This window comes from Cotesia typhae, unplaced genomic scaffold, assembly GCF_013202065.1.
Source record: "Cotesia typhae breed Kobodo isofemale line unplaced genomic scaffold, CoteBio_Ctyphae scaffold_152, whole genome shotgun sequence".
In the NCBI taxonomy this organism is placed as follows: Eukaryota; Metazoa; Arthropoda; class Insecta; order Hymenoptera; family Braconidae; genus Cotesia; species Cotesia typhae.
In genome coordinates this window covers 5,397,250-5,409,801 of record NW_027423776.1, presented here as the reverse complement: position 1 = coordinate 5,409,801, position 12,552 = coordinate 5,397,250, and the positions used below count along the sequence as shown (strand labels likewise).

Below are 12,552 nucleotides of genomic sequence, written 5' to 3'. Positions count from 1 at the left end.
AAGAATAATTTTTAAAAAAAGCTAAAATTTTAATTTTTTATAAAAAAAAAAAAAAATAGAGCCAAATATTTTTTATGAAGCTTTTATTCATGTATCGTAATTTTAAATTTACAAAATTTTATTTTTATTTACATTCAGTCAAAAAAGGGAAAAAAAAAAAAAACATTTTCTTTTCCTCTTCCGTTTCCTTTGTGCTCAAAACTAACAAGATACATAGTAGCGATAATATAACACCACTATTTTGTAGTGACGGTGCATGGAAAATGATGTTCCTGGCTGTGCCAGTTTTTAAGATGATTCATGCCATTTAAAAGATCTCCAGCTAGAAATCTCCCATTGGCCCTTCAGGGCCAGGTGAAAACATTTATAATTTTACTGGAATTTTTCGGCAGCTTGGATTTTTCGACCTTAGTATTTAAAAACTTCCCCAAATCTACTAAATAAATAAACCAATAGCTTGTATTGCTGTATTACGCTACTGTATCTCTCTATGCATCTCTCTACAATGCATCTCTCTACAATATTAAATTGATATATTATATTCAGTATTTGCTCGATTTTTATTTTGTTCGATCTCGACTTCTCTAAAAAATAAAACAGACGAGCAACGACCACACACGGGTGTATCGAGACAAATCGTAATCTCATATCATACATGGGCCATGTAGGTCATAAATGCGCGTAGAGTCTGGCCCGTAATTATTATGCAGTGCATAATAATGAGAGAATCGCGAACGGCATGAGTATCTTGTAGATTACAGTAAACTCCTTTTGATATTTCAATGGGGCTTACACTCACACTTACACTTGCAATCCATTACAGTGTGTGTAATATCTGCTGCATGGATGTAATATTAATCCTTAGTTGCGAAAGTTGTACGCTGGATTTTTATTATCTATTATAAAGATCATACACCACCGGAGGGGTATTGTATATTATAGTACACAGTATATTGTCGGATTGTAGATAGATGGATTACGTTTAAGCTATAATAATAATAAAATCCTCGAGTTTATCTCCTGGAAATCTATTATTTATAATTATACGGCCTACACTTGATATTACTTTTGTATACTTTATACCGTTTGATATGTAATGTTATGTGTAATGTGTAGTATGTCATTGAGCCAATCAGCGGTGAATATTTTACGAACTAATTACATTTTAGTTATCTGGTGTATTTATTGTATTTTTTTTCGTGGCATATGCGCATGGTATTTTACTCTGACTTTCTATTTTTCAAAAGACATTATTTGTCGGATAATTTATTTATTATCAATATTACATCTTTCAAATTATGTGTTACATACTTAACTTAATAATTTTTTGAATAGTTTTATTTTTTTAACATGATTTTTATATGAACATTTTTTTTACAGAAAAAAAAGGTTTTTTAATTAATTAAAAATTATTTTCTGAGTAATAAAAGAATTTATTAATTTTATAATTGAAAAAAAATAGTTTTTAATTACTTAACTTTGATTATTCAAGCGTCAATAAATTTAATATATATTAGTAACAATTATTGTGACGCACGCTAATTAAGACTCATAAGTTGGATAGAAATCCAAACTTTAAATATCAAAACAATTAACCAGTTAAATAGAAACTTCTACAATATTCCACTCCAATAAAGTTGAATTTAAATAATAATGAGACACGTGGTTCCCCCTTGGAATTTAAAGTTCCAAGGTTAATAATAATTTTATATTAGAAATGATATTTGATATTTATTTTCCTCAGAAACCGACAATTTTTTCATATTACTTTTTAAATAAGCTACGAGTGAAAATAGTTTTCTCGCATGTCGAGAAATAATTCAAGGGCTTTTAATACTTAATATCTCTGCAGAAATAATTTCAGACATCCTTTTATTAACAGTGATAAAATGGCGAGAAATTATCTTTTATATTTTATTATTGGCTTCCGGGTAAATTTATCGAGCATCACATCTATTGTTTAAAGAAAATATTTATTCTAATAAATTCTGTAGATCTTTTTCAAATTAAAATTGTTTTATTTATTTATATTTCTATAAAAGATATATATTACATAAATATAATAGGAAGATTCTTATAAATTTTTTATTTCAACAAATAAAGTCAAACTATATTAAAAATATTTAAGACATATATTTGTATTTATGCATGAATATATAAAAAAAATGTATGAAAATTTATTTTACATTAGTAGAGTTTACTAAGTAAATTTATGATATTTGCTGAAATTTTTGATAAGAATTTAGCATTTAGTTAAAAAATTTTATGTTTAGACAATATAAATAACTGTAAAAAACAGTAACACACAGAAAAAATACCATACAATCCATGTTATAAATTCTTAACTTTAATAATTCATTATCAATGTAACTGATTAGTATAATAAATCATAAAGAAAAAAAAGTGTACGATCCTGCCAGGATTCGAACCTGGAATCTTCTGATCCGTAGTCAGACGCGTTATCCATTGCGCCACAGGACCATTCGGGGAGCCAGTCCTCGAGTTTGCTATAAATATTGCGATCTTCTCCATACCTTTTGCCTTGAACATTCCTGTATTTATATTGAAATTGAGATTGAGTCAACGCTACAAACTACAAACAGGACGATTAATCAATAGAGATAAAAAATAGGCTCAGAGTTAAACGTATACATAATCATTCAGATGTCGGACGCTTGCGAACTTCTCGCTGCCTGATGCCTTGAATAAATTTAACCATTTGCTTAATAATGACCGAGAACATAAAACAGGAGAAAAAAATAAACGTTAATATTGATGATGCAGGGATCGGGTCAATTATTTATGATTAATCAGTATTGATTTAGCGCTTGTGGTTTCTATTATATTGAAAATAATGATCGTCATGTTAATGCTTAATCACGCTTGAAACGATACTGACATATTTCACACGGTTTATTGTGTTTCATTTAATTTTTTTTTTTCTTTTTTTTGTGATGGGCCAAAGTATATGCGTGTGTTATAGAGTTGTAGTCTTTAATAATCGCGTCAGTCTTGCGTGCGAATGTCGACGACGCGACATGACGCCTCTGGCCTCTCAGATAGCTTGTACACTATAGAAAACCCGTTACACCAGTTTTGTGAAAACCAAGAATTGGTTACATTAAGCAATAACAACCACTAAAGGACATTAGAGTCGTATTAATGTCTAATAATTTCTATGGTCTTATAAATTAAAAATAAAATAAAAATTGGTAATTGTTTAATTTTATGGTTAACAATATTTCAATCGATAAAAATGATATTCAAATTTTTTTTAACAATTTTATATTTTATTTTTCTAAAATTTATCTTAAGTAGAATAATTCAAAATGACAAAATTAACGAAAATACGAATTTTTTCATGAAAAAATATTCATTGAAAAATTATTTGTGTTTATTCATAAAATGCAGAAAAAATACGAAAAAGTATTGGACACATTTTATCAATGATTTTTAGACAATGTAAAATTTTTGTTAACATTGAAAGCTTTATAATTAATTTTTATAACATTTTATGAAAAATTCGCCGTAAAATAGAAAATTTTGAACGTGTTTCAAAAAATTTAGCATGCAAAAAAAAATCAAGAAGCCGAAATTCAAGAAAATAAATTTTTGAAGGAACCGTTTCTTTTCGAAATGATTTTTTTTTTGACTCAATATAAATATTAAAACTTTTTGTTAGTTTCAATAAAAAATAATTTTTATCACTTCGTAGTTAAAAAAAAATTAAACAAATTTTGTCATAATTATAAATAACAAAATAATCGATTTACTGTGTGAGTAAGCTAATATTAACTCACAACTTAATATGAATGACGTTTAAGTATTTAATAACACCAGCAATTACTTCCTCTAATATTAGTCGAGTAAGCCGGGTTTCGAGTGTAACAGTTAACATTTGCCAATATCAGTAGATAATTACCCACGTGTCGTTGTCTATCTAGCGAGTTAAGACAAAGGAGTGTCACATAAACGTCATCGCTTACTCACGATATTTTATCTTAGAGCACAAGGTTCTTTGAACAATAGTCTTAAATGACTCTCGTTTACAGTACAGTTTCTTGTTCTGTATTCTTATCTTTATCTCTATCTCTATTTCTATCTAGTTTTTACTTGCCTTTCATTACACCATTTTTGTATAAATTTATAAATGTACATATAATATAATATAGTATAAGCCTTCACACAGCATAATTTTTGCTGACTTCGTTAGCTGGTAAAATTATACACCAGTAAGCTTAATTAAAATGCATCACCAGTGTGCAAAGATGCTACAATAAGAAGTCAATTTTTTAATTTTTATACACGGATATAAAAATTTACTGTTATTAATTTTTAATAAACAAATTTATTTATTGATTCACTGTAACGATTATTTTTCAATAATTTTTTTTTAATATTGCATTTATCGAACACTTATCAAACAAATTATTCCGTAATTCATAATTATCTCTCTTAATTATTTATTTTATGTTATTTTTTACATGAAAAAAAAAAAACTACTAATTTATCTTATTTATTTGACATTTTTTTATCTATTTAAATTATAAAGTTATAAAAAGTGTCTAAATAAAATTTCAACATTTAACTTTTACAAAAAAGTCCAAATAAAATTTTATAATAATTAAAAAAATTTTTTTTCGCAATTTAAATAGTATTTAAAATAAAAAAAATTTTTTAACTGTTAATAAATATTTAATTAATTATTACAAAAATTTATTAAATCATCTAATATTAAAAAATCATTTATTAACAGCTAATAAAGTTTATTAAATTAAAAAAAAATATAAATTCTTAAAACAAGAAAATTTTTTTGATTACAAAAAAATTTAGCATCTTCAATTATTCTTCTGACTAATACAAATTGATAAAATTCTTTTTAAAAATTTTGTTCCTTTTTGAATAAATTAAATATTTTATTAAGATGTACATCAATCAAAATTTTAACTCCATTTAAATTTGACAAAAAAAATTGCCGATTTTTTGACACATACATTAGTAATAATAACAATAACAAGAATAAAAAAAAAAAATTAGAATGACAGACTAGAAGTGAAATGAAAGACACTAATTGAGAACTTGATATCTGTAGTGGTTGGGTCAAATAAATTAACCCACGGTGGATTGTACCTTCAGGCACACAAACGCGAAATGAAGACTGAGATAAATTAGTGGATAGAGTAAAGTCGTATAAGTATATATGTATGTGCGGTATGGAGTTACAAGTTATAAGAAAAGAACTAAATCTACGTAACACGTAACATGTAACATGTAGTAAATTAAATATTAGATGGCAAAGTGACGAAACATCCTCTACTCCCTTTACTCGGTCATTTAATACAGTAATACACGGTAGCAAGTTATTTTTAAACCAGACACGAGTATGACCATTATTGTGATTGTGATTAGAATACATATATGTTGTATATCTCAATTATCGGTCGGTTTTCATCATGACAGACAGCTATGCCGACCTTGACCTACGGATTATCGCGGTATTCAGATGTGTAGCTTTTATACACGATCCATGCTTTTATTATCAACTAGAACTGACCGCCTCGATGACTGTAAAAGATCTCTAGGTAATCCATTGTGTATTGAATATTGATGGGAAAAAAAAGCAAAAAAAAATGAAGTTGTTGGTGGAAATAAAAAAAAATAAAAAAGTTAATATTGATTCTTCCGTAGAGATGAATTTAGATTGGTTATTTTTTTAGTTCAAATGCATGAAAAAAATTCAATTTATTAAAAATGTTTATAGGAAAAATTTTGTTAATTTTTCGGAATGTAAAATTTTTGCTTGGTTGACTTTTGCGACAGTGAAAAACTTACCAAGTTTAAGTGAAGGATTGAGAGAGTGCAAGAATTTTTACGGGCATATATTGCGAGAATAATTTTACATATTTAAGATTAATGGAAGTTAACATTTTTTTATTAGAATAAAATTAATTTTTGTAAATAATTTAATCATTCATTTTTAAAAAAATTTGTGTTTCATTAGTTATTTATTTTTTAGCTAGGTTAATTTTTCTTTAAGTGTGTGGAGAGCAACCAAGGTAGAAATCGAACCCGGACTTATTTTAGAGCATCAGGAACTCTGGAAATCATTAATATTACTAAGTTTTATTAATTAAATGTTTATTTTAAGGTATGAAAATTTGATTCTTCCGACTCCTGCGGCAATGGAAAACTTATAAAGTTTATCTTTAGAGATTGAGACACTGTAAGAACTTTTACGGGTTTATATTGTTCCAATAACTACACACATTCAGGATTGCGGATTATTTAAAAAAAAAATATATAATTTTTTTTTAATTTAAAATAAAAATTTTTTTTTCTTATAATTAATCAAAATATGTGATTCTTAATTAATTTTTCATACTCTATAATTAATAAGTCAATTTTTGTCATTAAAATCATTTTAAATATCATGAGTATCAAGAAAAAATTGATCATAAATCATGAAAAATAACATTCTATCCTTAATTTTTTATCTAAAAATGAAAATTTTAATGTTTTGACTTTCAAGGTAACACATCCTATTGGCATTGTATTAGAGACGCAAAATATTAACCTGTAGCTGTATTATATGGTGAATCCTGAAACCGGAGTTCAGCGAGAAGATGGGACTTTGGAATAGAAGAATAACACAAGACACTGAAACTGTAGATTTATTTTATATCTCTTTTCCTGTAGTGGGTTCAGTTGCCAAGTAGGTATAGGATTATATATGTATGAAGAAGAAGAACTTTCCTGTTTAGTCCCCCATCGGCCCCATGGGACACGAGTCTTTTTTTTGCACAGCATGATTCACCAATACCGATACCCAAGCAGAAGAAAACGAAGAATGAGGATACGGATGGCACCCAAATACGAGTATAGAGTCAAGCGGCTGAGAGTAATGCTTAATCTTAAAAAAGTTAGTCAACTTTAACCGTACACCGTACACTGAAATGGTGATGTCATTATTTTAGATTACTTGCAGGTGACTAATGTATTCAAGTTGACCCTCGAATTCCGGAGAATGCTAAAATAAATCATCCATTATTCGCTCAGAGCGTCAATTTTTACTTTACAATTGTCCGTATATTTAATTTTACTCATCCACCGAACTGGAAAAATTTTTCTTAATATTTAATTGAGTATTTTGAGAAATTTTTAAGCTTTTGAAATTATCTTGAATTAGTTTTATTTGCATTATTTATTTTTTACAGAGAAAAATAATTAAACGAGTGGAATAATTGAGGCATTTTTTTGTAGAAAAATAAAAGGGTCAGGAATTTATTTATGCAGACTTTGGGGATTTTGACAAAATGCCGATAGTTCTGTGAAAACCCCCTGGGTTTTCTGGGTAAATTACTTTAATTTTTTCTGACATCTGACATTTTTCAGTGGAATTTTTATTCATAAATTTTATTTTAGAGGAAAACAAAAAATAGTTGGTTTTAAATAACAATTTAATTAGATTTTTAATGTTAATGTCATTAAATTTTGAGTTGGAAAAAAAAAAGAAGAAAATATTTTTACATAATTTTTTGAAATGAGTAGAAAATTTTAAACTTTAAAAAAATTTTAAATTAGAAAAAATAAATTTTTTGCTCGACGGGCAGAAAGCGTCAACTTTCGGCCCGCTGCGCTAAATGAAGTTGCCACTTTCTGCCTTCGTCGAGCAAAAAAATAGCATACACTCCTCGGGAAGTAAATAAGAAAGCCTCAGATCACATGTTTGTTGACCTCGGCTTCGCCTCGGCCAACAATTACATGTGATCTGAGACATTTCTTACTTTACTTCCCTCGGTGTGTAATATACTATTTTTTTAGTAAATAAAATTACTGATTCGAAAGACATTGAAATTGATTATTACAATTGTATAATTTATTTAACTATAGAAATACTTTTTAAATTAAATTTATGCCCGTTACAAAATTTTCCTCATTCTCTTAATTATATAAATTAATATTTGATATCTAACCACATTCTAATGAATTTCATTAAAACTTATGATAATAAATTAACTATCGCTGAAAAGCATATAAAACCTTGGAAAGGCATGAATTCAGGTCAAGCCCTCTTCAATTATACTAAATTTTACTTTAAAAGAAATTTATTTTATCTTATAAATACATCAAAGATAAAATTTTCTTTATTTTTTTAATTATATACTGATAAAAAAATGATCTCGTTTCAAGAGAAAAATTCTTGATCTAAGAACAATTTGAAGAATTTGATCATCTTGAATCAAGTTTATTTTTTAACCAGTATTTAGATTATTTTATTATTATTAAAAAAATCCAATAACGATTCAGTAAAACTCAATGCATTACTCAGTAAAATGACAGTTAAATAATATAAATAGCCATTTAATGAATTGGCGCCCACCAATTAGAGTAAAAAAGCGTATAATAGATGAAAAGCCAGTGAGTAGCGAGTAGTGAATGGTAAAAAATATTTCAATAGAGTATTAAGTGATGAAGGAGTCTTAAAATACTTAAATAAAAAAAAAGAAAAAAAACCACATATAGGCATAAGCATAAGCACAAGAAGAGTAGAGCAAGAACCAGAGCCAAGAACAAGGAAGAAGAGAGTCATGAGAACCTAAGACTGTGTAAATGGTAGCCTGGAATACCAAAGGGGTCCAACTTGCCTGTACTCGTCCTCATGTACCCATAGTAGGTGTGGATGTGGATGTATAATGTATAATGTATAATGTACAATGTGCTGCGGTGTATATAATAATGCCAATGCCAAGACAGGATCCAATACCAACACGAGCATATACATAGGATAAGGTAAAAGCAAAGGAGCAAGAAGCCATTCCATTTCATGGCATGAGGCCCATTCCGTGTGTAGTGATGCCCAATATAATACTACTAACAGCAACAGCCAACAGCTACGGTGACCAACAGCAAGACAGACCGTAGTTCGTGCTCCGTAGTAAAACCAGAAAAACCGGCCCTATATGCCATATACATACCAGTCGTCCATCCTCGTCCACTCATCCACTCACTCCTCCCCCACCTTGACTTGTCGAGCCTTTTTTTGTTTAATCTTTTTTTTTTTTTTTTCCAAGTATCCTGTATGTATATATATACATATATACATATATACATATATACATACATGGTATGTATATAATATCCAGAGTTAAGAGTTAAGAGTTAAGAGCTGAATAATCCACCGACACTATACCAGCCAGTTCCCAGTTCCCAGTTCAGCTGAGTCTTTCTCATACTTAAACCGTTTGCCCTTATACTTATATACTTACCTGACTGTCTATGCTACATGTTGGTTGTAGTTGGCTCTTTACTTGCTACTCACGTACTTCAAATTTCTTCGGAATAGGTCCAGAATTCATGCTGGAATTGGACATCTCTTCCCCGGATAATCCTGCCTAATCGAGGACCTAAAAGTTCAAAATATGTTTTATGGATCTTATATGACGGTGAATTAACGAGACAAGTTTTATGATTTGAGAAAATTGAGAAGTAAATTTAAGAAATTAAGAAATTTTTAGTGAGAAACATATTTGGAGGGTTAAAAGAAGAAACTTGGAAGAAATTTTCGATGATTAATGGAATGACTAACAATGATGGAAGATGATCAGATGAAATAGTTTAAAATATATTTGTAGATAGCAATTGATGATATTTAATGGATTTTTAAAAATTTTTATTATAAAAATAAAGTTTGTATAATTGAATTTATACAGTAAAGATATTAATGCAAACGAAAATATGTTTAAGAAGAAAAACGTCTGATCGTTCATTTGAAGAAATAGCAATTGTGACAATATTGGAAAAAAGGGTTAGTGTATAATTTTTTTTGTATTTTTAATTTAAAATATTGAACAATTAAAAACTGTTATAGTTGTTTCTCAATTTCATATTTAGAGGAAAATAAACTTTAAAACTGTCAAATTTCGACTGGTTATATTATTATATTAAAAGATATTAAAAGTAATGATTGAACTTGCAAAAATAACTTTTTAAAAGTTTTCGAACTTAAATTAAAATCTATAAACTTAAAAACAGTACTTTAATCTTCAGTAACTTCTTCCATCATTAAATCCGACATATTTAATTAAATTTTTCCTAATAAATATATAATTACAATGATTGATCTTTAGAACTAACTGCATACTTTCATTAAAATTTTTACTTAATACTCGAAAACCTGAAAAAGTTACTGCTCTAGTAAAATATTTAAACACATAATAATAAAATTTTTACGCTTTCTAAAAAAGGGTATTTGGTTACATAATTTAATCGCCAACAAACTTCATTTCCTCTTGGATTTAAAGATAATAAAAAATAAGCAAAAAATCAACTTTTTCTCAAGCATCGCTCCCGTAATTACCTTGCCCATAAATCAAACCAAGTTACTCATGAATGAAATGGCCTACATTTATATATATATATAAAGGGCTCACCAGGAATTTCAATGTGAGTTTAACGAACAAAAACCCTAATTTTAAAAAGACTGTAATTTTTGATTTATTTACTGGAGTAATTGCTTAAGTGATACGTGCATCAATATACATATTATTGAGTGATGGCCATTTGCTTTTTGTTCCATAAAACTTAATGGGTGTTCAATAAAATTTCCTTACCGCAAACGTTTGTAATAAAAATTTATAGTTATATAATTAAAGTAGTCTTTAACTTTATCATCATAATTATAATTATAAATAATTGTATCATAGGAATTGAAATTATGAGTTTGTTTTTTAGTCAAGAATTTGATTAGAGAACCAAGAACTTGGCGCAAGACGCTACCGTGTTTCAGATTTTTAGATAAAAAATTTCGGAGTTATTAAAAAAAAAAAACACTTTTTTCGGTTTTCTTTCCTTCGCGATATCTCTCAAACAAATCAACCGATTTTGTAACTAATAAGCTATTTGGCTTAATAACCTTGTAGGGAATGCAAAAATGAATCGATTGGTAGATAAGAATCATTACAAATAAATTTATCAACACTAAATTTAAACATTAGTGACACCCTCGCGGGAGTAGTCAGGGAAGCTTCCTGTGATCTTAGAACGTCGAGATCTGATGAGAATTTGATTTTTTCAAAACGGGGTGAAACCAGTAATTTCCCGATTTTTGAAAATCTTAGATTTTCTTAGCGGGAAGTTAAAAATTTTGATTTTTTTTTGTTTAAAAAAATTGTACTTCAAGTAAAATTTCATCACCTGCAAAACGATTTTTAAAAATATTCCTTTTTGAGGGTTCCAACGAAGTTTACCCCTTATTAAATTGAATGGGTACCAGAAATTTACCAACTAATAGCTTAAAAAATTTGCTTAGTTGAATGATTGAAAATAACATCAAGATTTAATAGAGACATTGTTTAAATAAACAACAAAAGTAACGTGCGATAAACGATGAGGGCAAATTAGATAAGTATCGAGGTCATTAGGTGTATTTTGAATAATTAGCTAATCATAATGGATTAATGATTGGCAATTTGCCGGGTGCACAACGGAATTAAAATTAAAACGGCTCATTGAATTGACTATGTAGCAGTCATCAGATGGTTCTGTTAAGTTAATGATACAATTATGTAGCAAGTTTAAATAGTAAAATCAGAGGATTACGATGTGTATTGTTGTCTGATTGTAAAATTGTACCTCGAATTTTATTGTTCGATTAATATGTTTACTGTATATTGTACACTAAATACCTACCGAGTAAATAGTATTTTATGCGTTTATCCTTGAGCTAGAAAATATATATTAAACTACTCAACGAACACCGATAAATCCCGTGACTCTATCTCTACTTGTCGGAATGTTAAAGCTTTAAGCTTTCGGATGAGTAGCTTTATTTTATTTCACACACTGTTCTACATTTGCAACTCTAACATTAACAATAACAATAACAGAATGTACGTACAAGTGTACAAGAAGTATTATAATAGCTATGTCTGGATAAACTAAACTTATATGTAACAATCTCTACACGTGTTTCAGATATTGTTTTATTTGTCTTTGCGATAATAAAAGCGCTAAAGACACCCTGTCGATGATTTATTAACTTACTAGGCTATTACTATTACTACATAAATTTTATTTATTATTTAACGTGTGTATATTAGTTCACATGCCTCTATAATAAATGATTAATTTATTACGACATTTAATATTTTTGGATTAGTATTTTCTATTGTGTTTCAATACTTTGTTCATTTCGATGAATAATTATTGATTTATTATTTAATTTATTAGATCAAATAAATTTTGAATTTTTTTCCTATTTAGTTTTAGTGATAACAGGTTCGTAAATTTTTTATATTTTTATTATTGCCACTTAGGAAAGGTCTTACATATTTTTCGCTAATAGAACAATTTTTTTAAGAGAAGAATAATGATATTCATAAAAAAATTTATTAGTTCGAGGGAATTTATGAGAAAGGTATAAAATTTGATTTTTTATGGAAATTTATAATAAATAATCAAATTTTTTTTTTAGTATTCATGTTAAAGCTGTTTACTTTATGACCAATTTTTTTTTTGGGTAAAATTTGTTTAGTAAAAAGTAAAATTATCGAT

General features: G+C 27.7%; 1 long non-coding RNA gene and 1 other non-coding gene across 2 annotated transcripts in view; one reads left to right on the top strand and one right to left on the bottom strand.

The window, feature by feature from the left end:
• LOC141536162 (uncharacterized) overlaps nt 1-6,662 on the top strand; it is a 49,492-nt gene extending 42,830 nt beyond the window's left edge. Inside the window, exon 4 of the long non-coding RNA XR_012480695.1 lies at nt 6,530-6,662. This is a non-coding gene — a long non-coding RNA (uncharacterized LOC141536162). The remainder of the gene's footprint in view (nt 1-6,529) is intronic.
• Nucleotides 2,409-2,481, bottom strand: Trnar-acg (transfer RNA arginine (anticodon ACG)). Its single transcript has one exon. It is a non-coding gene; the product is annotated as a tRNA-Arg (tRNA).
• Nucleotides 6,663-12,552: the final 5,890 nt, after the last annotated feature.